Source organism: Schistocerca piceifrons, chromosome 7 (assembly GCF_021461385.2).
Source record: "Schistocerca piceifrons isolate TAMUIC-IGC-003096 chromosome 7, iqSchPice1.1, whole genome shotgun sequence".
Classification (NCBI taxonomy): domain Eukaryota; kingdom Metazoa; phylum Arthropoda; class Insecta; order Orthoptera; family Acrididae; genus Schistocerca; species Schistocerca piceifrons.
The window spans coordinates 415,205,770-415,233,391 of NC_060144.1; the positions used below are offsets into that span (position 1 = coordinate 415,205,770).

Consider the following 27,622-nt stretch of genomic DNA (forward strand, 5'->3'; position numbering starts at 1 on the left):
AGTTTATAGCAAACAGAACACAGCATGTTGTTATCAATGGAGAGACGTCTACAGACGTTAAAGTAACCTCTGGCGTGCCACAGGGGAGTGTTATGGGACCATTGCTTTTCACAATATATATAAATGACCTAGTAGATAGTGTCGGAAGTCCCGTGCGGCTTTTCGCGGATGATGCTGTAGTATACAGAGAAGTTGCAGCATTAGAAAATTGTAGCGAAATGCAGGAAGATCTGCAGCGGATAGGCACTTGGTGCAGGGAGTGGCAACTGACCCTTAACATAGACAAATGTAATGTATTGCGAATGCATAGAAAGAAGGATGCTTTATTGTATGTCAGATCGTAACGTGAGCTGCAAATGCTGTCAGCACTGCAGAAGATTTCGCTCCATTACATTTCGTTAAAAAAGCTATACTGGCTTATGGCATATAAACAACTCGGCCATACTGACATTCCGTTATTCGCCATATTTAACAGTTTTCAGTTTCCTTCACCGTGGTTTCTGGATAAACATAATTTGAAAATACTCTGCCGCGAGGTCTAAGGCGTCTTGTCACGGTTCGCGTGGCTCCCGCCGTCGGAGGTTCGAATCCTCCCTCGGGCATGGGTGTGTGTGTTGTCCATAGCGTACGTTAGTTAAGTTAGATTAAGTAGTGTGTAAGCTTAGGGACCGATGACGGAAGCAGTTTGGTCCCATAAGTTCTGAAAAAAATTGCGTGTTTTAAGGCACAATTTGTAAGTGTGGCATAACAGGGAAAGCGTCGGCAGCAGTTTGGAACCATTACGAAATGAAAACGAACGCTAAATTATATATTCAGGTATACCAAACCGCTTCGCCGATATAGCACGCTCTGTGGGCATGGTAATTACACCCCTGTAGTTAAATTAGTAATGAAACATTTTTACTTCGTTTACGAACATTATTCTATACGTTACAGTACATGCAAAGTTATATTTCCGCACTTAAAGTGTTTTTTCGCCAACATATCCCTCTACTGGAGCGTTACCCTCATTTTTAATGCATTTAAAAGGCCGTTAGAAATAAACTAGCGTATATCTAGTTTAATTAAGTGGCGACCTCTTAACCTTAATATGGAACGCATGATACTAAAGTTACATTTATTGTCATGTAAGATTAACAACATTACATTAACGCGATTATTTAACAACACTTTAATCTCCCAAAATACATTGCTGGCCACCGTAAATGCACCAAGAAAGACAAGAGGTAACACAACAAAATTTATTTTGTAGATAACATGTTGACCAAGTATCAAATGATTACGTTTACAGACCTGTGACATGTGGTTCCTGCCAGAATCAGTAGCCAGAGTAGCCGCCATTGTTGGAGATCACCGCTGCCACACGTCTCGGCATTGAGTCAAAGAGACGTTGGATGTGTTCCTGGGGTACAGCAGCCCAAGCAGCTTCCACACGTTGCCAAAGATCATCTGGTGTGGCAGCTGGGGATGTAATCTGGGTCGCTCGTTGAGCAACCATGGACCACATGTTTTCTATCGGCGAAAGATCCGGAGAGCGAGCCGGCCAGGGAAGCAATTCAATCTGGTTATTGACGAAGAACCTTTGGACAATGCGTGCCACGTGTGGTCGCGCATTACCCTGTTGAAATATGGCTGTGGCCGAGCCCTGAAGGTAAGGAAGGACAACTGGCTCCAGCACCTCGGATATGTAGCACCGGCTATTTAAAGTACCGGCAATGCGTACTAGAGGCGTGCGAGAGTAATATCCAATACCGCCCCATACCATAATACCCGGTGCAAGACCAGTGTGGCGGTGCATAATGCAGCTGTCCAGCATCCTCTCTCCACGGTGTCTCCACACTCGAATCCGACCATCGTGGTGCTGCAGACAGAAGCGTGCCTCGTCAGTAAAGACAACGTCATTCCATTCTGCCGTCCACGTCCGTCTGTCATCACACCATTGGCGACGGAGACGTCTGTGGTTCTGCGTCAATGGTAGACGAAGCAATGGACGTCTTGCAGACAGACCACTCTGCTGTAAACGGCGTCGATGGTACGCGCAGACACTGGATGATGCGTTACAGACGCAATGTGCTGTGCTATGGTTCGGGATGTCACTGAGCGATCCGTCACTGCCATGCGCACAATTTGCCTATCAGCAGGTGCAGTGGTGCACCGAGGTGAATGCGATCGACCACGTCGGTCCGTCGTACCCTCCTGCATCCAACGGTCACATATCCGCATTACAGTTGTTTGGTGTCGTCCAACACGACTAGCCATTTCTCTGTATGATAATCCACAATCTCGGTAAGCCACTATCCTTCCTCTGTCGAACTCGAATACTTGATCAAACGATGTTCGCTGTTGTCTACGAGGCATAACTGATCGCCTTGTGAAACAACCACAAGGTAAACACACGTGCCGAAGGTACACTCGTCGAAATCGCCAAGCCTTAAATGGCTCTATGAGGTGGCGCCACAGGCGCGCGTGATGTGCGTCTGCGCTGAAATTCTAATCAGTTGCATATCGCTGCAAACCCATGGTGTAAATTTCACTTGATTCGGATGCTTCCTTCAGGGTGTTGCATTTACGGTGGCCAGCAGTGTATAACGAAAAATACTTACCATGAAACATCACATCAGGTGTACTCGACAAACAACATAATTCCAGTCACCCTAAGTACTGAAAGTCACTTCTTGCTATCAGTGCGAATAAATTTTTCGTGAGTTCCGCGGACACTATTCGTCGTTTTACCACCAAGTAAAGAAACGCACGCACACTGACTGCTCAGTGATCGTAGGACACAGTTAACGGTTGTTGTTACACAACTGTAAATACGGTATGTTCATACTCTTGGGAGTTGACTGAAATTTTTCCAGGAGGGTGAATGGGACAAGACTTTAGAATTACGATGTTTTTAATATAAATGATTTGATCAGTTTTGAGACACGTCAGGCTACAAGAACTAGATGGAAAAGATGACACGAAAAACATGTATCCCAGGGAATGGCAGTTATTCACTCAATATGAGAATAGCAACTCTGTACTCCAGAAAATACATCCTATTGTCTCTCCTATGCTGACGCCTATGGATATACTGATGTTTCATCACTACGAATTAAGCTCTGGGGCACTCTAAAGTCTAAAGCATTAAAAGCGCTGAAGTTTTTGGTAATCATTATCTTGTTGTTTGAGTTATGTTCCTCTTATTTCAAGTTGTAGTGATCTCAGACGCCACAGTTCCTACCATAGGTATCGTTAGAAGTCGATTTAAGTTACCGGTGCCAAGTTAATCTTTGAGTCCAGTGGACTGTGAGGTGCGGAGAAACAGAAATGTAAATTTTGTCGGCATGTTATAGGAGCAATGTTATCTGTCTGCTGTACAATGATGCCACTTCAGGCATGCATGCACGCAGATAATCAGCAGTTGTGGTGTGACTGCACACGGAAGTAACAAGGTTACCTGAAAGGAGGTCATACAAGTGTTCATGTCCAAAACACGCATTATGCTATTTACTTTCCAGTTGACACACACAACACGAGGTCACAGCGCTAGTGTATTGCTACAGCTGTTAGGTCACTAGAGTAGGAAGCAATTGTTAGCACGAAGTGTACCGACATGTACCGCTAAAAAGCAGAAAGCCGAAGCTCAATTTAAGATGCGTCCATACGGTACATTGGAAATATCGCTGGAATGAGCATTCAGATATGCAGAATTGTTTTATGTTGTCAATATACGCTGCCACCGTCGTTGTATGATCTCGGAACAGAAGTTAGTCCGTAATGTGCGCTATAAATTTTGGACGTTGACATATTGCTAATACAGACAGATTTTCTTCGTACGTGCTGTAGATTTGTTAAAGGCATTTTGTAGACACCACAGCACATTACGTCTGATACCTAGAATAAACTGGGCTTTTAGCTCTGAAGAGCATAATGTCTTTTTCCAAAGCTATTTCACAGAGGAAGACTGCACTGTAGTTCCTTCTCTAGATTTCGCACAGATGACAAAATGGTAGATATCGAAATAGACGACAGAGGGATAGAGAAACAATTAAAATCGCTCAAAAGAGGAAAGGCCGCTGGACCTGATGGGATACCAGTTCCATTTTACACAGAGTACGCGAAGGAACTTGCCCCCCTTCTTGCAGCGGTGTAGCGTAGGTCTCTAGAAGAGCGTAGCGTTCCAAAGGATTGGAATAGGGCACAGGTCATCCCCGTTTTCAAGAAGGTATGTCGAACAGATGTGCAGAACTATAGATCTATATCTCTAACGTCGATCAGTTGTAGAATTTTGGAACACGTATTATGTTCGAGTATAATGACTTTTCTGGAGACTAGAAATTTACTCTGTAGGAATCAGCATGCGTTTCGAAAAAGACGATCGTGTGAAATCCAGCTCGCGCTATTCGTCCACGAAACTCAGAGGGCCATAGACACTGGTTCCCAGGTACATGCCGTGTTTCTTGACTTCCGCATGGCGTTCGACACAGTTTCCCACACTCGTTTAATGAACAAAGTAAGAGTATATGGACTATCAGACCAATTGTGTGACTCGATTGAAGAGTTCCTAGATAACAGAACGCAGCATGTCATTCTCAATGGAGAGAAGTCTTCCGAAGTAAGAGTGATTTCAGGTGTGCCGCAGGGGAGTGTCGTAGAACCGTTGCTATTCACAATATACATAAATGACCTTGTGGATGACATCGGAAGTTCACAGTTCCTAGATAACAGAACGCAGCATGTCATTCTCAATGGAGAGAAGTCTTCCGAAGTAAGAGTGATTTCAGGTGTGCCGCAGGGGAGTGTCGTAGAACCGTTGCTATTCACAATATACATAAATGACCATGTGGATGACATCGGAAGTTCACTGAGGCTTTTTGCGGATGATGCTGTGGTATATCGAGAGGCTGTAACAATGGAAAATTGTACTGAAATGCAGGAGGATCTGCAGCGAATTGACGCATGGTGCAGGGAATGGCAATTGAATCTCAATGTAGACAAGTGTAATGTGCTGCGAATACACAGTAAGAAAGATCCCTTATCATTTAGCTACAATATAGCAGGTCAGAAACTGGAAGCAGTTAATTCCATAAATTATCTGGGAGTACGCATTAGGAGTGATTTAAAGTGGAATGATCATATAAAGTTGATCGTCGGTAAAGCAGATACCAGACTGAGATTCATTGGAAACATCCTAAGAAAATGCAATCCGAAAACAAAGGAAGGAGGTTACAGTACGCTTGTTCGCCCACTGCTTGAATACTGCTCAGCAGTGTGGGATCCGTACCAGATAGGATTGATAGAAGAGATAGAGAAGATCCAACGGAGAGCAGCGCGCTTCGTTACAGGATCATTTAGTAATAGCGAAAGCGTTACGGAGATGATAGATAAACTCCAGTGGAAGACCGTGCAGGAGAGACGCTCAGTAGCTCGGTACGGGCTTTCGTTGAAGTTTCGAGAACATACCTTCTGGCTTGCGGAGTATGGATGTAGATGTAGATGTAGATGTAGATGTAGATGGAAGGGCATCACGCCACGGCACCGTCACGTCAGCGGGTATTTGCACTGTCTGTCAGTTCGCTTAGTCACTACTAAATGGCGAAACTGAGGTTATGAGTCACCAACCGTAATACAAAAAGTTACAGTACAGTATCTGAACTGAGGAACTAACGACGACAAAGTTTATTAATGGCCGAAGCAAAGGTCATAACCCACGTTCTTGATCAAACTTGTTTGGCAAAGTCCTGAAAAGTGAAATAACATTCCAAGACTTCGACATTTATTTGCTATATTTGCTAGGGAAAATGCATACATACAAAAACATCAAACAATAGGTATAAAGAAATAATGAAGTCTGGTTAACCCTATTAATGTAATTTGCTTCATCAACTAATGTTCCTATTTATATACATTGTGGGTGCCTGCCCTGTTGCGTTATTGTAAAACATAATGAGTTTTCGCTTTCAGGCGTCTGACCCCGCTTGTGTAAGAAAATACAACAACAAAAATATCCAAGTTTTCATGGATTTGCAACGAAAACAAAGCACGATAATGAAACAAAGATTCTGAAGATACGAAATCCGCTATTATGAGACGAGTAAGCGCGGCGAAAATACGCCAACTTACGATGTTATCAGACGACAGCACCGCCAGAACTTTCTTCCCGAGAAGCCTTGACGTGCCATGACGTCACGTGATGGTCCGTTGACGACCTGCGTGAATGTGGTCATTTCAAATGTATTGTGGAATGTTTTGACGTGACGTGATGGTGAATGCGAATTGGCTTTAAACATTTAGCGTCGCCCCGAGATCAAGTGACAATTCCAGTTTAATGTTGTTGCAATACTCACTCCACAGATTTTTCTATTCTGTCCCACACGATGGATTTTTGCTGTCCAGCATTACACATGAGCTAGGGCTGTGTTTGAACACGACTCGAACTGTTCGAACGATTTATGTCACAATTCGGGAAAGCTCAGGTTCTGTTCGATCTTTAGATTATACCGCGACCTAGTGACTGTTGTTGTTACTTTGTCCAAGACCGGTTTTAGCGCTTTTAATGCACCATGGATTTTAATAGTAAAAATAACTGTGACACACGGCTTAAAATAGCTTCTAGGTTGCAAGCCATGAGTAACAATGAATGCTAATAAACTTATAACAGATTTTAATCACGATTCTGTCCAATTCTCGAGCTTTCGCTCGTTCCGCAATCTAGCGAAGTCTGGTCTTGTCGTTGTAATTTATTCTCGCGTTAGCAGTTACATTCAGTTTAATAAGATACGTTTCTTCTGTTAGGCATTTAAGTATTGATTAATTTTCTTCGTTATTTAGTCTTCATGTTGTCGTCTTGTTTACAAAACTGGTTTATAACGTTGTTACCTTCTATTGTCATGGTATTTATACAGCGCTTGAAACGCTTTTTTGTAACTCACTTAGTAAATCATTACTCTCTCATAAACAAATAAAATATTGCACTAGGTTCATCCAAGTAATTTTTTCGGAGGACCACATTTTTGCATTTGTCTGTTACTTTTACTTAACAAAATGGTTCAAATGGCTCTGAGCACTATGGGACTCAACTTCTGAGGTCATTAGTCCCCTAGAACTTAGAACTAATTAAACCTAACTAACCTAAGGACATCACAAACATCCATGCCCGAGGCAGGATTCGAACCTGCGACCGTAGCTGTCTTGCGGTTCCAGACTGCAGCGCCTTTAACCGCACGGCCACTTCGGCCGGCGTTTTACTTAACAAACAACATAAATGTTTATAAATACATCTCGTTCATACCCTACCGCAAATTTATTCAAATACAACAGGAGTTTTGTAGCGGTAAGCTAAAATGTTATTTTCTTCTGAGTTTAACGAAATCGTAAAATTTTAACCAGAGCCATAGCTTGTTGCTGTGAGTAGTTCGTAGTTTCTCCTGTATCTCTTACACTGGTGGTGCACGAGTCAAATGCCACGTGATTGTCCCAACAGGCTGGATACTATATCGAACACTGCGACGTTTCGGAAAATGTCGAAACCGTTCGAACACGAGTATCGTCTTCCTAGCCCTAGCGTTCCAACATCGTAAATGCGCATGCGAGTCTGTAGATGCGTAATTTCCTGGAAACGGAGGCTGTGTGTTAAGCACATTGCTTCCCGCCTTCGGAGGGAATCTCTGCGGTTTTTAGCAGACGACTGGCAGCTGGTGCCCGTGTATGTTTCGTTGTGTATTGTGTTGAGGTTATGCTGTCAAGCGATTTATGTGCAATAATGTATGTTGACTCCAAGGAAGCACGATTAAATTTATAGACGATTACAGACAAGACCTGAGTGTCAAGTATTATGTAAGAAGTTTCCGATCATATTACTGTAAAGAATAAGATACCGGAAGTTTCGAAGCAGGAAAATAGAGAAGAATAAGCCAGAAGTTTGTGAAAAGTGTTTGTGAAAATTGTGGACGAATATTCGTACTATGACGACTTAATAGCACAACTTCGGTGCCTGACATCTGAAGAAAAGACATGATGGGGTGTGTATAGCTCCTCAACAAACTACAATAAGTAGAAATGAAGGACATCGATGACGCAAAAAATAAAAATTCGGAAAATATAACTTCCATTGTAGTGGATATTGGCGTCTATGAAATTCCCAAACTTTCGCGTCCGACGATGTTAACCTACATATATCTTTGCATGATTAAAGTTGTGTAAACAACTTTATAAAAATAAAAAAAGTTAATTAACCTTCACATGAAGATTAAGAAACTCCCTCAAGCATAAACGTCCGCAAATGCGGACAATATTCTGAAACCGATATCAATATGAAATACTCAGCCGTTTGAGATGCAATAAGCTTCGTATACTTCTGGTCAGATTTAGTTCTTGGGGTAAGATACGTTTCCAACCCCCCTCGAATCAATTACATCTAAACTGGTAAGTTATGATTCTTGCCCCTTCTTGAAAAAATTTCTCCGGAAACGCATGCCCCCAAGTATTTCTCAGTTTCAAGAATTATCACGGAAATGCATTTCTTTTTTTTTTTAGTTCAACCTGGCTTATAAGTCGTCGGCTGCTAGGTAACGAAGTGTTTGTTATAGACAGCCTTATCGCTGCAGTGTCCCAAGTCGGAAGTCCGAAACCTCGGTGTGACTTCCTCCTCGGAATTGAAGACAAAACGTCGTCAGTTGGTATTTCTCGTACTTCTCTTATTTAGATTCTTCTTTAGCTACAGTCGCTTTTGCTTTTTCTTTTACTGTCGCCTTTTCATCACAATAAACGCTGCACGAGCCCTGAAGCAAGGAAGGGAACCCATACCGGACAGCTTGCGCAATGACTAATGTGCGGGCACGAGAAAGCCCATGCGTACGTGGGTGCTTTCCACAAATGTAAGTGCATGCCCTTCTTACCGTGCGTCTCCGATTACGCACAAGGAAATCGGTATCATGTGGATATATATCTCGCATCGCAACTTACAGCATCGTGCCGCATCTCACAATTACAGTCATTGTAAGTGCTCAAGAGGCAAAATTTAGTCTCAAATTTATTACAACTGATAATAACCCTATTTAACGTGAACGTCTTAAAAAAATCATGGCTCTAAGTGAGGATTTGGACTTCCCCCTACCATAAATATCTACGCCCCTGGCCAACGCGTACGAGAGATCGACGGCTGTGGCGGTAGCTCTTAACAAAGAACACTAGCAAAACTAAGACAGCGCCATCGGACGCCCAGATAAACCATAAATACAGCCCTACTACGATACATAAATCTACATAGATCCACTAGACGGAAGTTTCAGTCTCCGAATCACGAAGTGGAATTATAGAAAAAAAGTGGCCAGTTACAGTTAGCTGTGTATTTCAATAACCATTCGTAACAGACAGGTTAAGGTCTAATCTAAAATGTTCTCTTTCAAGGAATCTAGGAAAGTACATAATATTTCCAGGTTGTAATTTGTTTTCGCCTTTGCAGAGAAAGGCAGTGAAACGACAAGTCTATGAATCACGTGGATAGCAGAACAGTTATGTTGTATCCAGTTGTATCACTTTGTTTTTCGATGGACATTACAGGCTGTCACCGCTAATTACAGAAATCTGAGCGTAATTTCATTCATGCCGAAACCATACGGGAGACATCAGAGTAGCTTTTAAACCTCTCTAATCTCGAGTGTCTTATGTTGTGAAGACAGGTTTCTCTTCCCAGCGGTACGAGAAACAGCATCGAACCGAGCATACGATGGCGCATTAATATTCAGCGGTTGTATGACCGGTGTCGTAGAGCCTGTGAGATTTTTAAAGATGTCGTGGTAGAATCGTAACGGTTCCCTGTGCAAGCTCTAGAGCGATTTGAACCGAGTACACTGGCAGCCGGAGCTGCCAGTTGTGACGTTGATTCCATTTTCAGTGCAAAGCCTCTACATCTTTCTGAAATACAGTCGCAGTCGGTTGAGCAGTCCACATGGACGATTAATACACCGGGAACATGAAAAAAATAAAAGCGGAAAGCTATTAAAGAGATGAAAGATGAGTCCACTTTAAAAAGTTGACAATTTATAAGAACAAGACATCAGAAAGTCGAAAGTTGTGCACTGTAGAATATCTTATCCCCTGTGGACGACAAGGAAACTCCATATGTGTATATAAATTGAAACATTGTAGCTTCAAACTGTTCCTGATTGTCGGCTTTGCATAATTATCCCTGCTAAAGTGCGGATTCTTGTACCTATTAAATGTATTAGCGTTTCAACCATTCGAAAGAAAAAGGTGGAAAAAATAATGTATCGACGCCTCGAATTTATGTACGATTACTGACATACAGTCATGGTAATCTTTTTGTCAGAGAGAGTCTTCCAGGTCACGTAGTTCGAATGAGCGTTGTAAAATACCGTATCAACTGGACGTCTTTGTGGTCATCGAATGACGTCAGAATACTGAGCAGAACATGTATGAAATAATGCACAGGATTATTTAGGATTATCAAAAAACCAAAGGCTAAATAAGTGCAAGATCGTGATTTGGTGCCCTGGTAGTGAGTGTCCGAACTACGCCTTCGACTTTCATCCTGAAGTTGGTCCTGTGACTTTTTTCTCGCGGATCAAGTGAATTTCATCTTAAGCACTGATTTGTATACGTAAAGAAAGACGTTGGGGTTCACTATATACTATAAGCCCGCGCCACTTCTAAGCTGGAATGCAGAAAAAAACATACCGCTTCCAATCCAATCATGAGTAGAAAAGCAGCTTTTTACTGATGGCTGCTTTACATTTTACGGCTGTATCACATTTAGTCACCTTGGTTGTATCTTGTAACGAAGTAGCTTCGAAGTGAAGGCAAAGTTCACATCAGTAATGAAGGCGCAAGAGGTTCAGACCAATGGTTCCACAGATCATGTAAAGTGTCGAAAGTGTAGACTGCTCATTTCAGAATTCAGAATTCCAGTTGACAAAGAACGTAGACAAAAGACATTATTTTAACAAGGTATCGTTTCATCACGCTGGTTGATATACGCTCTTCCAATTTCGGAAGTCATCAGAGACGAAAAGCTCCGTGCAACTTATGCCTAAAAAACTGCTGTTACAATAATAGCCGAAGGACATGAAAGTAAGTCAGTAACTGAGATGGGAGTGAGACAGGATTTGTAGTCTGCAACTGATACTGTCAGACAGTACCTAGAGCAAACATTAAAGATACTTACGAAAAATTCGGAGGAAATGTAAGTTCACGGAGAAGAAATCTAAACTTTAGGGTTTGTCGATGACATTTTAATTCTGACAGAGACGACGAATAACTTGGAATATTAGTAGAACGGAATGGGTAGTATAATGAAAACATTATAAAATGAATTTCAACAAAAGTAATTTAGGGGTAACTGACTGTTGTCCAATTAAATCAGATTTACCACGTTTATTAGCTTGGGAACTGAGACACAAAATAGTACGTGAGTTTTGCTATTTGTGTAGAAAAATAACTGACGACGGCAGAAATAAAAGTAAAGCGCAGACTGGCAATAACAAGAAAAATTTTGCTGAAAAAGATTAATGTGTTTAGGTATAATGTAAAATTAAATTTTAGAAAATGTTGAAACTTCCTGCCAGATTAAAATTGTGTGCCAGACTAGACCGAGACTCGAACTCGAGACCTTTGCCTTTCGCGGGCAAGAGCTCACCAACTGAACTACTCAGGAACAACCCACGACCCGCCCTCACAGCTTGACTTCCACCAATACCTCGCCTCCTACCTTCCTAACTTCACAGAAGTTCACCTGCGAAACTTGCAGGACTAGCACTCTTGGAAGAAGGGATATTGCGGAGACAAGAGGCGAGCCATAGCCTGGGGCCAAGTACAGGTCGCGAGTCGCCCTTGATGAGTGCTTACACGGGGAAGGTAAAGGTCCCGAGTTAGACTCTCGGTCCGGCATATACTTTCAGTCTGCCAGAAAGTGAAATATCAGCGCATACTCCGCTGCAGAGTGAAAAATTCAACATCCCACAGACTGTGGCTAGGTCATGTCTGCGCAATATCCTTTCTTCCAGGAGTGCTAATCCCGCAAGTCCTGAAAAGTCTGGAAGGTAGGAGACGATGTACTGGTGGAAGTAAAGCTGTGAGGCCTGGTCATGAGTCATGAATGGGTAGCTCAGTTGCTGAGCACTTGCCCGTGAAAGGCAAACCTCTCATTTTCGAGTCTCGGTCCGGCACGGAATGTTTCATATCCGCGCACACTTCACTGCACAGTGACAAATTCATTCTGTTAGGAAATATTTCCTGAACTTTTTCATTCTGGAGTGTAGCAGTACAAAAAGGAAGAGAACAGATGTTTCTGAAATGCTCGGCAACAGAACAGTGTTGAAGCTTAGATGACTACAATGCTGGAGAAGAGAAATTTATGTACAAGTTGACTAAAGGAAGTAAGAGAAAGATATGACATATCCTGAGATATAAAGATATAATTAATTTGGTAATGGAGGGTAACGAGCGGAGTGGAAGTTATATAGGGAGCCAAGAGTTGTGGTACAGTAAACCTCAGTTGTATGTAAGGTGGAGTAGTTATGCAGCTATTTGAAGTCACGAAGGTGAACTAGCGTGGCAGTTATCAAACCACCACTAACAGCAACAACAGCAACAGCAACAAAATTTCAGAGTTGTTGTGCATATTATTTTAATGTTATCTTTGTAAGTCGTATTAGAAAATTATTTGTATTTATTTCTAAGGCAACACTCTATTATATACAAGTTTGCTGACTATGCAGTCTTCTTGTCAAAGTAATAATATATTGAAAGGACTTACAGACTGTTTTCCAAAATAAGACAGAAAAATATATTATGTAAAGGCAACCGTAAGTTGCGATGAAGGAAACTGATACGTGAATTCGCTCGAGCGAAGTAGAATAAATCCATTTGCGGTTTGTGGATTTACGGTGTAGCTGTGCATCACCGCTTTCTCTAATTTCAAGCTGCGTAATGTGGCATAACATTTGAAATGTTCGAAAGAGTTATCCTGTTTCTGTATTCAGGCGAATCGTTAGCCAAGTGATGTTTATCTTCTTTCGCAACGAATTTACCTGTCTCTCTCAGAGGTACCGATCCACTGCACAGTCTTTCCGTGTGTCTGAGTTAGTGTACTTCTATTTATCTGACCCCTTGACCCGCAGACAGTTACTTCTGAGTGGTGCATTAATGTCGCGATAGCTTAGCTGCGGCATTGTTGGCTCCTGGTACAACATGGAATCCTGCCAGACATGGAATTCCGCCAGAGAAAATAACGTCTGTGCTAAACTGAAGACTGCATGGTAAGTTGACCGCTCGCGATGTGAAGAAAATCCGTGCTCGAATCCCGGTATGGCACAAATTTTCACTGTCGTCATTACATTGTAGAGCTGATGGTTATCCATATTCGCAACTGCGAGTACATTTCATAAATTGTACATTAAGATGAGCAGTTGAATGAACATTCAGATCAGCTACAAAAAGTAATTTAAAATGACCTATAAGATAAGTAATAAAAAGTAAATTAAATGAACACGAACTCTACACTAATAAAGTTGACTGGATTAAGGAACATGGGCAGCAAGCATAATCGTTATACATTAATGTCTAAACCGTCTTGCCTTGAAATTGCAGCAGCTTTCACTTCGTGCCAATCCGTTTTTGGTTCTGGGTACGCCCTGACGTTGCAGCCATTCATAGTACAGTCAACTGTCTGACGCAGAGCACCACAGCCACACTGAGAGGTTGAGGAATTGCCACATTTGTACAGAACGTCCTGCAAGTCTCCATGTAACATTTGAACCCTGGTAAGAGCTTTCCAACATCGGTGGGAACGTTCCAACCCAGTCGGTGTTTGTATGGAGACGGAAGTGGTCCATTGGATCGTCACGTTGTCGGCGCTGCAGTCTGTCCACCACTGTGCAATGATATTCAAGTGTGTGTCTAGTTGTTGATCCGCTAAGACTAATAGGGGTTCCTCGTCTCAATCTTCTCAGTGATATACACTATGTGATCAAAGGTATCCGGACAACTGGCTGAAAATGACGTACAAGTTCGTGGCGTCCTCCATCGGTAATGCTGGAATTCAATATAATGTTGGCCCACCCTTAGCCTTGATGACAGCTTCCACTCTGTCCATTATAATTATCCGGGCTGTTATGCCGTGGTCGGTTGACGAATTCTGTGTCGATTCCCAACGTTTTGTCCCCGACTGCGGGAGACATCTTCAAGGGGGTCCGTAGCTCAATGGAAGGTCCAACACACCCACTGGCTCGCGAGCCACACGTTCAATCAGGTGCTGGAAGGTTTCTTGGGGACTGGCAGCCCATTCTTCACGGAGTGCTGCGCTAGTAGAGGTATCGATGTCGGTCGGTGAGGCCTGGCACGAAGTCGGCATTCCAAAACATCCCAAAGTAGTACTAAAGGATTCAGGTCAGGACTCTGTGCAGGCCAGTCCATTGCAGGGATGTTCTTGTCGTATAACCACTCCATCACAGGCCGTGCTTTATGAACAGGTGCTCGATCGTCTTGAAAGATGCAATCACCATCCCTGAATTGATCTTCAACAGTGGGAAGCAAGAAGGTGCTTAAAACATCAGAGGAGGCCTGTGCTGTGATAGTACCACGCTAAACAACTAGGGGTGCAAGCCCCCTCCAAGAAAAACACGACGACACCGTAACATTACAGCCTCCGAATTTCACTGTTGGCACTACACACGCTGACAAATGACGTGCACCGGGCATTCGCCATACCCACACCCTGCCATCTGATCGCCACATTGTGTACCGTGATTCGTCACTCCATAGAACGTGTTTTCACTGTTCAGTCGTCCTATTTTTACGCTCCCTACACCAAGCGAGGCGTCGTTTGGCAATTACCGGCGTGATGTGTGGTGTATTAGCAGCCGCTCGACCATGAAATCCAAGTTTTCTCACCTCCCACGTAACTGTCAAAGTACTTGCAGTGAATCCTGATGCAGTTTGGAATTCCTGTGTGATGGTCTGCATTGATGTCTGCGTGTTACACATTATGACCCTCTTCAACTGCTGGCGGTCTTTGTCAGTCAACAGACGAGGCTGGCCTGTACGCTTTTGTGCTGTACGTGTCCCTTTACGTTTCCACTTCACTATCACATCGGAAACAGTGGACCTAGGGACGTTTAGGATTGTGGAAATCTCGCGTACAGGCGTATGACACAAGTGACAGGCAATCACCTGACCACGTTCGAAGTGTGTGAGTTCCGCATGTGCTCTCTCACGATGTCTAATGACTAGTGAGGTGGCTGATACGGAGTATCTGGCAGTAGGTGGCAGCACAATGCATCTAATATGAAAAACGTATGTTTTGGGGGTGTCCAGATACTTTTGATCCCGTAGTGTATGAGGAATGTCGTTATGCTCTGATAGTTTTGGATCAATTTGAATCCTCTTCATTTGACGGACTAAGAAGCCCTTTCTGCGTAGCGTTGTTGGGGAAATGTGGCACAGCACTGGTAACCATTGCAGGGGTGAACTTTCAACGCATCCACTGATAATATGCATCGTGTTGCGTAGTTTGACAGCTAGTTTCCACACACATCTTCTATTCAACCACACAGAGGAGCTGTATTCCTTGACAGAGTATGCAAGTCCTAGGGCAGAATCTCTCAGTGTGGAAGCATATGCTCCTCACCTACTGCCACACAGTTTATGCAAGATAATGTTGCGTGTGCGATATTTAGAGCATATCATCGGAAAGATGGCGAAAGAATTGATTTTTTTTTCACCGTGTTAATGGCGATTCTTTCCTCTTCTAGTGGACGTGGACGACACGTTGTACTTGAATACTAGGATTCGATGGGATATGCTGTAACCGTAGCAGTATATTCCGTGACTGATCGAAAGGGTATATAAAGGAAATGCTGTGTGACTAGGGCCTCCCGTCGGGTAGACCGTTTGCCGGGTGCAAATCTTTCGATTTGACGCCACTTCTGCGACTTGCGCGTTGATGGGGATGAAATGATGATGGATAGGACAACGCAACACACAGTCCCTGAGCGGAGAAAATCTCCGACCCAGCCGGTAATCGAACCCGGGCCTTAGGATTCACATTCTTTCGCGCTGACCACTCAGCTACCGGGGGCGGATATTGAAAGGGTAGAAGGCGATTTTCGTTAGGAATAGCGAAACTATACCCAAGGATTCCTCAATAATAGTGCAATATTGGAGCATAGTGGTAGTTAGCCGTGATGACACACCATGTTTATCATCACCAATATGATCAACACGGTTTCAGTACGCGTCGCTCCTACGAAACTCAGCTTGCCCTTTTCTCACATGATATCGTGCGAACTATGGATGAACGGCAAGAGTGAGTTTCAATATTCTCAGATTTCCGAAAATCGTTTGACACGGTGCTCCACTGCAGACTGTTAACGAAGGTACGAGCATACGGAATAGGTTCCCAGATATGCGAGTGGCTGTAAGACTTCCTAAGTAGCAGAACTCTAAACGTTGTGCTTGATGGCGAGTGTTGATCAGATACAAGGGTATCGTCAGGAGTGTTCTAGGGGAGTGTGTTATTTTCTATATTTATAAATGATCTGGTGGACAGCGTTTGGTGATAAAGCTGTGGTGTTTGGGAAGGTGTCGTCATTGAATGAGTCTAGGAAGATAGAAGATGACTTAGACACTATTTCTAGCTGGTATTATGAATGGCAGCTAGATATAAACGTAGAAAAACGAAGTTAATGCAGATGAGTAGGAAAACCAATTCCATAATGTTCGAACACAACATTAGTAGCGTGCATATACGACACTAGTGCGACCCTTTCTTGAGTGCTGCTTAAGTGTTCGGGATTCGTTCAAGATAAGGTTAAATGAAGGCATGGAAGCAATTCAGAGGCGGGCTACTACATTTTTGCGAAGAATGCACAGGTATGAAGAACATGCTTCAGGAACTCAGTGGGGAATCCCTGGAGTGAAGAAGATCTTTTCGAAGAACACTAATGAGATTTACACAACCGGCGTTTCAAACTGACTGCAGAACGGTTCTACTGCCGTCAACGTTCATTTCACGTAAGGATGCTGAAGATAAAATAAATTAAAGCTCATACGGAGGCACATACACAGCTGTTTTTTGCTCGCTGTATTTGCGAGTGGAACAGTTAAGGAAATGGTTAGTGGTGGTACGGGGTACCCTTCGCCACGCACCGCACGGTACTTGCGGAATACGTATGTAGATGGAGAAGATTATCAACATCAGATAGTCAATATCCTCTCCTGGTTAAGAGCTCTCAACATCCACTCCTGGTTAAGATCTCCTTATAGCTTACTACCCACCCCGGTAATCTTAGCGGGGAATCTGAACTGACAGCCGTTCCTGACCAATCCTCACATCAAGCAGAGGTGAAGGCTATGTTTAAGGCAGACTGAAATACTCTTTAGTCTGGCAGGGATTTTCGATCTCGCTATCTTCTTGTTTCCAGACACGCTTTTTACCACTATACTAGCAGGCCTGACTAATATTACTACTTACTTACATTATTTATGATTTTATAGCCGCGTCTAGATTGCTGGTGGCATTCTCTATCCTATAGTTACGGTGTCATCTGTCAACAGGTGATGCTGTGTGCGTTGTGGTGGGATCGTCGCGAGAAGACTTACAACACGCCCTGCTAGAGGCCGCACAGTTAGCCGGAGGTACGTACAAGTAACCCGCAGCTTTTATCATAAATGTTTATTCAGCATGGCGGAATCGGCGAGCTGCGAGGAAACCAGAACAACTAGGACTGCCGTCAGCGCGTAGGAGACCGCAGCAGCAGGCTGCGAGCTGAGCTGGCCGTCTCTTAAAATACGTCCTCCACTCGTAGCGCTCGAGTCCTGGGAAAACAGCTTGTGCGATCCGCACCCGACGTTTGGTTCAACACCGTACACCGGTATAAGCACGACGCTGTCATTTAAAGTTGTTTCAGCACGTCAGCCCTACAGTGGCACACAGGAAAACATATGATAAACTTATAACAATGGTTTATAGCTGCAAGCCGCCCGTTCTGTAAATTGAGCACAGCATTCTGGAACCCAATTTTTGAAAGATTAATAACACGCGAAGTGGACAGCTCTGAAGCTGCCGCTACGATGCTGCAATCAATCCTAAAGGCTTCGTCGCACGATCCCATGGAATTCACGTGGAATGCATACGATACGTGTCCCTCAATGTGGAATACATGACCGTAGCGCGCTCCATCGTCAATTGTTGGCTGTATCTGGCTCTAAAATCACACAGGTTGTTTACGAAAATGTACGGGTGTAAAATTCCTACGTTAACTCTATTAAAGCGCACATTTCCTTCCTTGTCTATATGCTAGTCACATTGTTCATTCTGTACTACACTCAATAAGAACTGCAATATCCATGAGGAAAAAAAGGAAAATTTCATGAGAAGTCAGTAAGGACATCAGAAGAGGACGGACAAGCGTAGTGTAAGCAGCCTCTTTAGTAGACCTGCTACATTTTCTAAGTGTTCTGCCAATAAATCGCAGTCTTTCATTTGATTTTCCCAGAACATAATCTATGTGATCGCTCTAATTTCAGTGTATCGTAATTGTAATCCTTAAGTATTTAGTTGAGTTAACAGCCTTTAGATTTGTGTGATTCATCCTGTTCAAATGTTCAAATGTGTGTGAAATCTTATGGGACTTAACTGCTAAGGTCATCAGTCCATAAGCTTACACACTACTTAACCTAAATTATCCTAAGGACAAACACACACACACCCATGCCCGAGGGAGGACTCGAACCTCCGCCGGGACCGATTCATCGTGTAACTGAAATTTAGTGGACTCTGTTTAGTGCTCATGTGGTTGACTTCAATATATTTTATGATTTAGAGTCAATTGCTACTTTTTCACCATACAAATATCTTGTCTAAATCATTTTGCAATTCGTTTTGATGATCTGATGACTTAACAAGACGGTAAACGACACCATCATCTTGAAACAATCTAAGAGGGCTGCTCATATTGTCCCCTAAACCGTTTATGTAGAGCAGGAACAACAGAGTGCCTGTAAAACTGCCTTGGGGAGTGCCAGATATTACTTCTGTTTTAGTCTATGACTTTTCGTCAGTCAGTAAGAACTCTGACCTTTCTGAGAGGTAATCACGAATCCAGTTACACAACTGAGACTTGCAATTTTATAAGAAGTCATGTGTGAGAAACGGTGTCAAAAGCCTGCTGGAAATCTAAAAATGTGAAAGTAGTTTGACGTCCTCTGTGGATAGCAGTCATTACTTCGTGAGAATAAAGAGTTAGTTATGTTTCACAAGAACGATATTTTTTGAATCCGTGTTGACGCTTTGACAATAAATCGTTTTCTTCGAGGTAATTTATAATGTTCGAGTCAATACGTTCCGAAATCCTATTGCAAATCGACGTTAGTGATACGGGTCTGTAATTCGGTGGATTACTCCCGTTTCCTTTTTTGGGAATTGATGTGACTTGTGCAACTTTCAAGTCTTTGGGTACGGATCTTTCTACGAGCGAGCGTTTGTATGTGATTGCTAAGTTTGGAGCTATTGAATCAACATAGTCTGGAAGGAACGTGACTAGTATATTATCTGGACCAGAAGTCTTGCCTTTCTTAAGTGTTTTAAGCAGCTTCGCTACACAGAGGATATCTGCTTCTAAGTTACTCATGTTGGTAGTTGTTCTTGATGCGAGTTCTGGAATACTTAATTCGTCTTCTTAAGTGAAAGCATTTCGGAAAACCGCGTTTAATAACGCCGGCTCAGTGGCATTGTGATCAATAACACGACTGTTGTTGTCGTGCAGTGAAGGTTTTGATTGCGTCTTGCCACTTGTCTACTTTGCATACGACCACAATCGCTTTGAGATTCCTGCCAGATTTAGAGACAGAGTATCATTGTGGAAACTATTAAAAGAATCTCGTATTTGCTCTGAATTTAGAGCTTCTGTAAGACTTGACCGGTATTGGTGATTGTGCTGTGCATAACCACCGTGGAATCCCTGGCTCCGTTTTGGTACCTAAAAACCAAGTTTTTTGCGTTTTCTTAGGAACCGCCCATGAAGCTCCTTAAAGCGCTATGTCGGCCACATGTAATGCAAAAAGAAAAAGCGATTTGCTCCATTTGCCTAATCTGGAGGACCTAAGCAATATTCTTATTTTGACACAGTACTCTACATCGAGACGATCCTTCTGATGGGTATACAAGTGGTCTTCAGCTCAAGGGACATCCGAAACATGTCTATCACGAATAGAACCTGTGATACCAGCCCTGGAAAAATCCCGTTTTTGGCAGGGAATATGTGAAAACAACAACTGATAAACGAAATAATTTCGGCTTACACTACCCAATGGAAGAAGGAACCAGGGCGGCATCACGCTCTTGGTGTCGCGAGACCATTACAGCGCAGTGGAAAACTGAAACAGAGCGTGGGGCGTTAGTCGGCTATTGGTGACACGGCATTCGGCGACGATGCCAGTGGGACGGGCGGAGAGCGGGGAGAAGTGCGCGGACGCTCGCGAGACGCAGTGCCCAGCGCTCAAATTACACGGCGCACATTAATACCGGCCGCCCACGCGGACCGTGTAGCCGTCACCGGCAGCCGGCATGAGGGACTGCGCGCCAGCTGTGGTGTCCGCGCCTGCGTGCTGGTCTTCGTTGGTGGGAGGATATTAACAAAGGTGTCAGCCGGGGCGCAGTTTATCGCCCGGCCCGTACTGCAGAACACCCGCCTCGCTAGAAGCCAGACGACTACCACACTCTAGTGCTGTGGTATCAACCCAGAGGTTGCCACTTGTAACGCCGGAAATGCATATCCTCCTATTTCCATCTATTGTACTATTATTTTTTTTCCTTGTTTTGTTACCTCAAGATATGACATTTCTGTCTCTTTATATATTGTAATTGTTTTACTGTTTGTATATATATATTTATGCACTCATGTCGATGTATAATTGGTTTGTTTCGTAAATATTATTTGTATTTTTACGCTGGGTCTTGCCTAGGGAAAACTGCTATCGAACGATTACGTCGATAGGTCGTGTGACGAATCAAAGTGTGTAGGATCTTTGGTAGTGTTAACTCTGCCGCGTGGAGCGCGGGCAGAGCAGTGGGAGTCTGGCGGGAGTAGCGAGTGGAGCAGGTGTTGTGTGACGCTCCCGCGAGTTGCCGCGCTTTCGGGGTTTGGCAGCATGTAATTGCGCTCGACTCGCGATGATAGTTTCTGACATGGTGTCGCGGACGGGAAGCATTAGCTGGCGCACATCAAGAGCCCGTTTCGCCTGGTGACCGTGTCGAGAAGAAGGCGCGCCAACATCCAGCTTCTGCAACAGCGACGGCCGACAATGAGTGACTGTCGCCACCTCCTCGATCGACGGCTTCAAACCTTCAATCAACCAACAAGGAAGACTAAAAGCACGTAAAGTTTCAGAACTGTATGGCAGACCTCAGCTTTTCAAATTGTTCCATTTGTCTCGCAAAATTACAGCAACTTAGCATGAACCTTTGTTGCTCATTGTCCCAATTGCATTGCCAAGCAGGGTCCCTTCCTTTTCCGAAATGAACCCGAGTGTCGTTGAAATTCAAACGCCAGCATTAAAATAATATAATTAGATTTCGCTGCTTTAATTTCAAAGTTCAGTTAAAGTCTCAGAGCTGGCTACAATATTCAGATTACACAAGCACGAATTAAGAGTGCGAGCTTTGTACCGTATTTTAGCTTACCTGTGACTGCAGCTGCAGCTCAGCATTTTACTATTGTTAATTGTTCAGAATCATTTAATTCAAGATCAAAGTTAAATCTCTTATTTCTAAATTGCGTAGATTCAAGTAGCTTTTGAAATGATTGTTGAGGTAGTCCAAGACTAACTGTATTTCGATGTGCTTCAGAAAGAAAGCTCACTATTAACTTCAGTCACTAAATCAACTTTCGATTTTCCGGTTTTATTAATTCTTTTGCTAAATTAAGTCAGAGTGTAGCGAAATTTATTACTTCTGACAAACTTTCAGTTTTCACACTACACGTGTCAACCTTCAGTTGCCACGCTTCTAGTGCTAATTATATGTGTAATAACCTTTCTTTTTCAGTTACTATAGTAATTGTCCTTAGGACTGGCGACCGTGATTTCCCCCAAATCTCAAATACCTAATTACCGCTAGTTAATTGTTAACGTAACGGCTGCACATTTACCTTCTTTATTAACTTTACCCCTTTTCAAAATTAATTTCCACCAGTTTCATTAGCACCTTTCCTTTCATTTAGATGTAACCCTTTCCTCCCTCTTTACCGACAGGTTAACTTCGGTGACGATTGCTTTTCCAAAACTCCCATTAGGTACACGCGGTTTCATTTTTCACTGTCATTAAGGTCGGTAAGTGAGGGGGAGGTTACACACTGAGAATCTTGGTTCTGCAATTTTTTTATATTTTGCTTCTTTTTTTAAAGTACATCATTTTTCTTATTTGTTGATGCAGACCGACTCGATTTCCTCTTTCTCGCCTCTCAAATTCTTCACCTCAGAGCACAACTGACGTCCAACGACCTCGATTATTTATTGCATATATTCGAACCTCGGTCTTGCGCTGCAGCTTTTGCCTTCTACGGCTCCCTCTGGTACCGTAGACGTTACTCCTTGATATATTCCGTCACCCTGCCCACTTTTATAGTCAGTATTTTTAAAATACTGCTTTCCTCGCCAGTTGTATGGAGGATCTCTTCATGTCCTAGCTCATCAGTGCATTTAATTTTCTCTATCCTTCTGCAAAAGCGCCCCTAAAACGCTTAGATCCTCTTCTTTTTCCAGATTTACCACAGTCCATGATTTTCTTCTGTAATATGCTGTACTGCAGACACATATTTTCAGAAATTTCTTCCTCAGAATAATACCCATGCTCGATATTATTAAACTTCTTTTACCAGTGATTGTCCACTTTCCTTGCGCTGTTCTTATTTCCTTTTTCTTCGCACACTGTGTTTTAATGTCATTTCTGCTATTCTTTACTACTTTCTTCTTTGCTCTCAGTGTAAGAGGGCTATTCAGAAAGTAATGTCAGATAGGGTGCGAAATGGAAACCACAGTGAAAGTCCAATGAAGCTTTCCACTGATGTGTTGGGCAGTGTCTCTAGTTGCCTGTCTATCGCATCACGTCGCTCTTTTCGAGTTCTGAGCACACAGTGAGCACATAAAAATACCTAGACAATTGACTTCACCGCGCATCAAATACGACTGCCTGCCGTGAGATTTCGCCTGATTTCCTGCAGCCCGCATAACGTAACTGACATGCGTTTCTTTCTTCAAGGCAATTTTCGGCAGCCAAGACGCTCCTGCAGCGTCTTTGATAGATCACCATACAGGGCGGATATTGCTCCCCTTGAGTTTCATTGCTGCTCACATGAACCGCTGGCTATGAAGACAACACTGTGGAACAGGCAAAGAGCTGCAGACCAACGCAGAGAATCGGCGGAAAGCACAGGCAGCTGCCTTCTATGATGATGATGATGATGATGATGATGATGGTATTGGCAATTTGGTACGACGATACGACAAATGTCTAAGTTGGGGCGGGGACTATCTGGAGAAACAGCTGGAAGGCATAGCTAAGCGTTGGAAATAAACATTTTTGATTTTCACATTGGTTACCATTTCGAGTACCCCTTGCATTATTTTGTCCTTAGTAGACCGCTCATTCTATTCAACATATTCAGCAACGCTTCTAAATTTTCACTGACAATAGCAACGTCGTCAGAAAATAGTGTCACTGATATTATGGCTCGCTGAATTTTAATCCCAATCCTGTAACTTGCTTTTATTTTCGTCATTGCTTCTGCACTGTGTAGACTGGGCTGCAGGGAAAAAACAACAACCTGTCCTTATACCCCTTTTTCATCGTAACTCCATGAGGCTCGTAACTTCAGCACACGTGCTTCACTTACAACCTGTGTACTAGGTGGCACCAAAAGAGTGGCACAAAAATATTACAATGTCTACCTTACAGGATGTACATTTTAGGACTTCCTCTGTTTTACTACTTTTACTAATCGTTTACAACCAAGGACATAGATATTGCAAGTTATGCATCTCTGATGGGGTTACGATTGATTTTTCTAATTTGTCAGCACTGTCACTGAACTCATATGAAAACGAACGTCAGCTGAACAGTGCAATGGACTGTCAATTTGCGCACTTAGTGTCTAATTGGTGCATACATGACAGGTGCTCATGTTAATTTGTGTGTATCTACAACTTGTGTACACTGTGTCCGATGGTATAAATTGTCTGTAATAATGTGGGTGTGAAATCCTATTGATCTGTTGTGCTAGGCCGTGAGGATTCCGTGACGTGTGGGATGTAGCGGATCGAGATCTTTTTTACACTGCTCAAGGAGAACTGTCCCCAATTCATACTTTCACCTCTGTGCCCGGTAGCACGACGAATGCACCCGACACTATGCATGCAAAAAAAGCACAACATCAGCAGGAATTAATAAAAACGCCATTGACTCCTTGGTGTGATTACGTAGACTTCCCAGCGTGTTAACTGGTGAAGTGTCTGTTGGCGAATGATGCAATCGTCTGAACACAATATTTCGCCGATCCAATTGGCTACCATCTTCAGGTGAGAAAGCTATATGCTAATCTCGCAAATTCCGGCGAGATTACCATACATCTCTCTTACCTGAAGATGGCGGCCAGATGGACGGCCAAAATGTTGTGTTCAGATGATTTAATCATGCGGCTGCTGACCCGAGAACAGTGTCATTGGCTCCCTTATTACTTATTTGTTCCATTCCATTACATGCCTTTACGCAAATTTTATTTTAGCTATTTCATTTAGACAGAGCAGCTAATGATAATTATGCATTATACCCGAGGAAACTTTCTTTAACCTGATGTAATATTAATTTGTATCTGCTGTATACAAAACTTGACTATAATTATTTTGACATGCACCTTTTATTATACATTGTTATTAATATTGTGATGTAACAAAATAAAAGTGATGTTGTTATTCAATGGAAAAGTTGGAATTTGAGATTTCGCTTACTGTTTTGTCAATCACAATTAGAGTAAGAATCATGGATTGACCATTGTCATAAAATATTGCATTATGAAATGTGAATAGCCCTTACTTGCAGTTTCGCGTGGCTTGAAGCAGTCACAGCTAGCGTGCTGTTGATTAAGAAATTGCATTATCGTCTTTCTAATTACTTCATGATCGTAGATACGATCATACCCGGTCGTGAAGTTATTGTTATGACAAAACAATTTCCTAAGGGACCAGAAGGTTCTTAAGGGCGCAAAAACGACTGTAACATCACACAAAAGGGAAATTCAATATTAAAGCTGATGTAAGAAGACGATACAACAGTTTTTTTTTTGTCAATGTAACACGCACATTGGACTACTGATCTTGGTGTCTGTAATCTTAGCAAAATGCATAATTAAAATGAAAATAATACTGAGGAGATGATAGGAATGAGCACTGCTAAATGATTCAATATTTCCAGAACAAATATTTATTATAACTAAAACAGATATCGTACCTTATGCTTAGTACAACAATGACGGTAGATTTTTATGTCCATTTCATGTCCATTGAGCGCTCTTTTATGTAGCCACTGTCCTCTTGAGTCGCCCGTGCGTCATCACGATAAGTTATAACAGTTCGTCTTTTTACACTTCACTCAAAGTTAGACGGAACACGTTTTTATACATTTAGTAAAAATTAGATCAGACCGCCACAAATCTGTGTCCGTCTGACTTAAGAAAAACAGTACAAGTCTTTAGCTCTCAGGGCTTCATTTGTTCTCCAGCGAACAAAATAGTGAAGGATCGCATATCGATCCGTATTCTTCTGTTTATATTGCCGCCCAAAGACGATGAATTACATTATTTATGAAATTCCACCGTCACTATGCGACGCCTTATTATACATTAATCATTCTTTATAAACAAGTATTTGCCTTCTGGCTGAAAGTATTAACTATTTGCTGTTTTAATGAAGCTAAAAATAGCGAATATCACCATATGTAGGTGACTTGGAGATGGTCACTTCACCGAAACTGGTTGTCCATCAACGACACAGGGCAGCAGCTTTTGGTAGTTTCATGATGCGTTCCCAAAGTAGACGGATCCTGAGTTGCGCTGTTTGCAGGAAATAGTTTGCCTTTGGTGTCTTCTCTCTTCACAGAATATTAAACTAAGCTTTCTTCTGAATTTTATTGATTTCATAGAAATTATGTAACATACTATTAGTATTGAAACACAAACAAAACACTTTTTATTTATTACTAGTAACCGGTTACAAAATATCATCCTGAGACCAACACCCTTCATGATGACATGGCAGCGATGGCAACATTGACGAAAAGCGGAAAGGGCATCTTTTGCATTCTGCATGGAGGGCTGTGACCAGCGCACCATTCTCCTGGCCTAGTAGGTTTTGCAGACCGTTTAGCTTTTATGTCACTTTGAAGTAGCTCCTCAGCTGGTATCAAGAGCCTAATTGGACCCCGATGCAGTTCTCCCACCAATAAAAAATCCCTGACGGTACAAGGAATTGACCCTGTTCTAGCACACGTCAGTCAGCCGCACTGATCACTCAACTTTGGAGGCGGACAGCGTTGAAGAAGTACTAACTCATATTAGGCACTACTGAATTGTGTAAAGTAAACAGCTGACAGCTGAGTTGGGCCTGTGTAAAGTAAACAATTGACAGGTGACTGGTGCCTAGTACTCGGTCCAGTCGCATGTGGGGGCGTGCTGACTCCAACTGCGCTGGGTTTCTAGATTGAGGGTCCATGACTGCGGTGGTCCCACAGTTTATCGACTCGACTGGGTTTAAATCTGAGTAGTTTGGTGGCAGGGGGAGTACGATAAACTCACATCCTGGTGCTCTTAGAACCACGCATGTACACTTAGAGCTGTGTGCATGTTGCGTTGTCCTGCTGGTAGATGCCTTCCTGCCAAGGAAAAAGAAACAGCATGTGGGCAGAGTCCCCCAGGGATAGATGCATACTTATGTTGATCTATTTTGCCTTGCCGAATCACGAGATCACGCAGGAAATGCCACACGAAAACATTTTTCCGAGACCATAACGCCACCTCGTCCGACCTGGACCCTTCCGACGGTAGTTGCATAGTGTATACCTTCGTCAGGTGGATCTGAAAAGGTCACCTGTCGTCACTCAGTGTATGTCCAGTTGCGGCATTGGCGTGGAAACTCCAGACTTTGTCGTCGATGAATAGTAGTCAGTCAGGAGCGTGTTGCGAAGGCCCACATGTAGCAACGTTCGCCGGACGGTCGTTGAAGAGCCGATGTTGGTAGCTTCTTGGTTCATCTGGGCGGTCAGATGCTCAACTTCACACATCTATTCGCCTGTACACTTCTCCGCAGCCGCCATTTACCCCTGTCGTCTATGGCCCGTTGTGAACCACGGTTGCCTCGGTGCCAGTATTGGAGAGCTCCATTTTGATACGCGTGGTTTACTTTAACCACTGCGGCATATGAACAGGTTACAAACTTAGCCGTTTCTGAAATTGTTCCAGCCTTGTCCGACAGCCAAATATCATGCTGTTTTAAACGGCAGAAAAACCCGTTAGCACATTACGATGACGACGGAACTGTTTCCCGCTCTCGCAAATACGCTTTATATACCCTC

General features: G+C 43.0%; 1 protein-coding gene across 1 annotated transcript in view; it reads left to right on the forward strand.

Moving 5' to 3' along the window:
- LOC124805329 (ras association domain-containing protein 10-like) overlaps positions 1–27,622 on the forward strand; it is a 1,110,196-nt gene that overhangs the window by 357,494 nt on the left and 725,080 nt on the right. Inside the window, exon 2 of the mRNA XM_047265850.1 lies at positions 17,560–17,640. The gene's annotated coding sequence lies outside the window, so the exon portion shown is untranslated. The remainder of the gene's footprint in view (positions 1–17,559; positions 17,641–27,622) is intronic.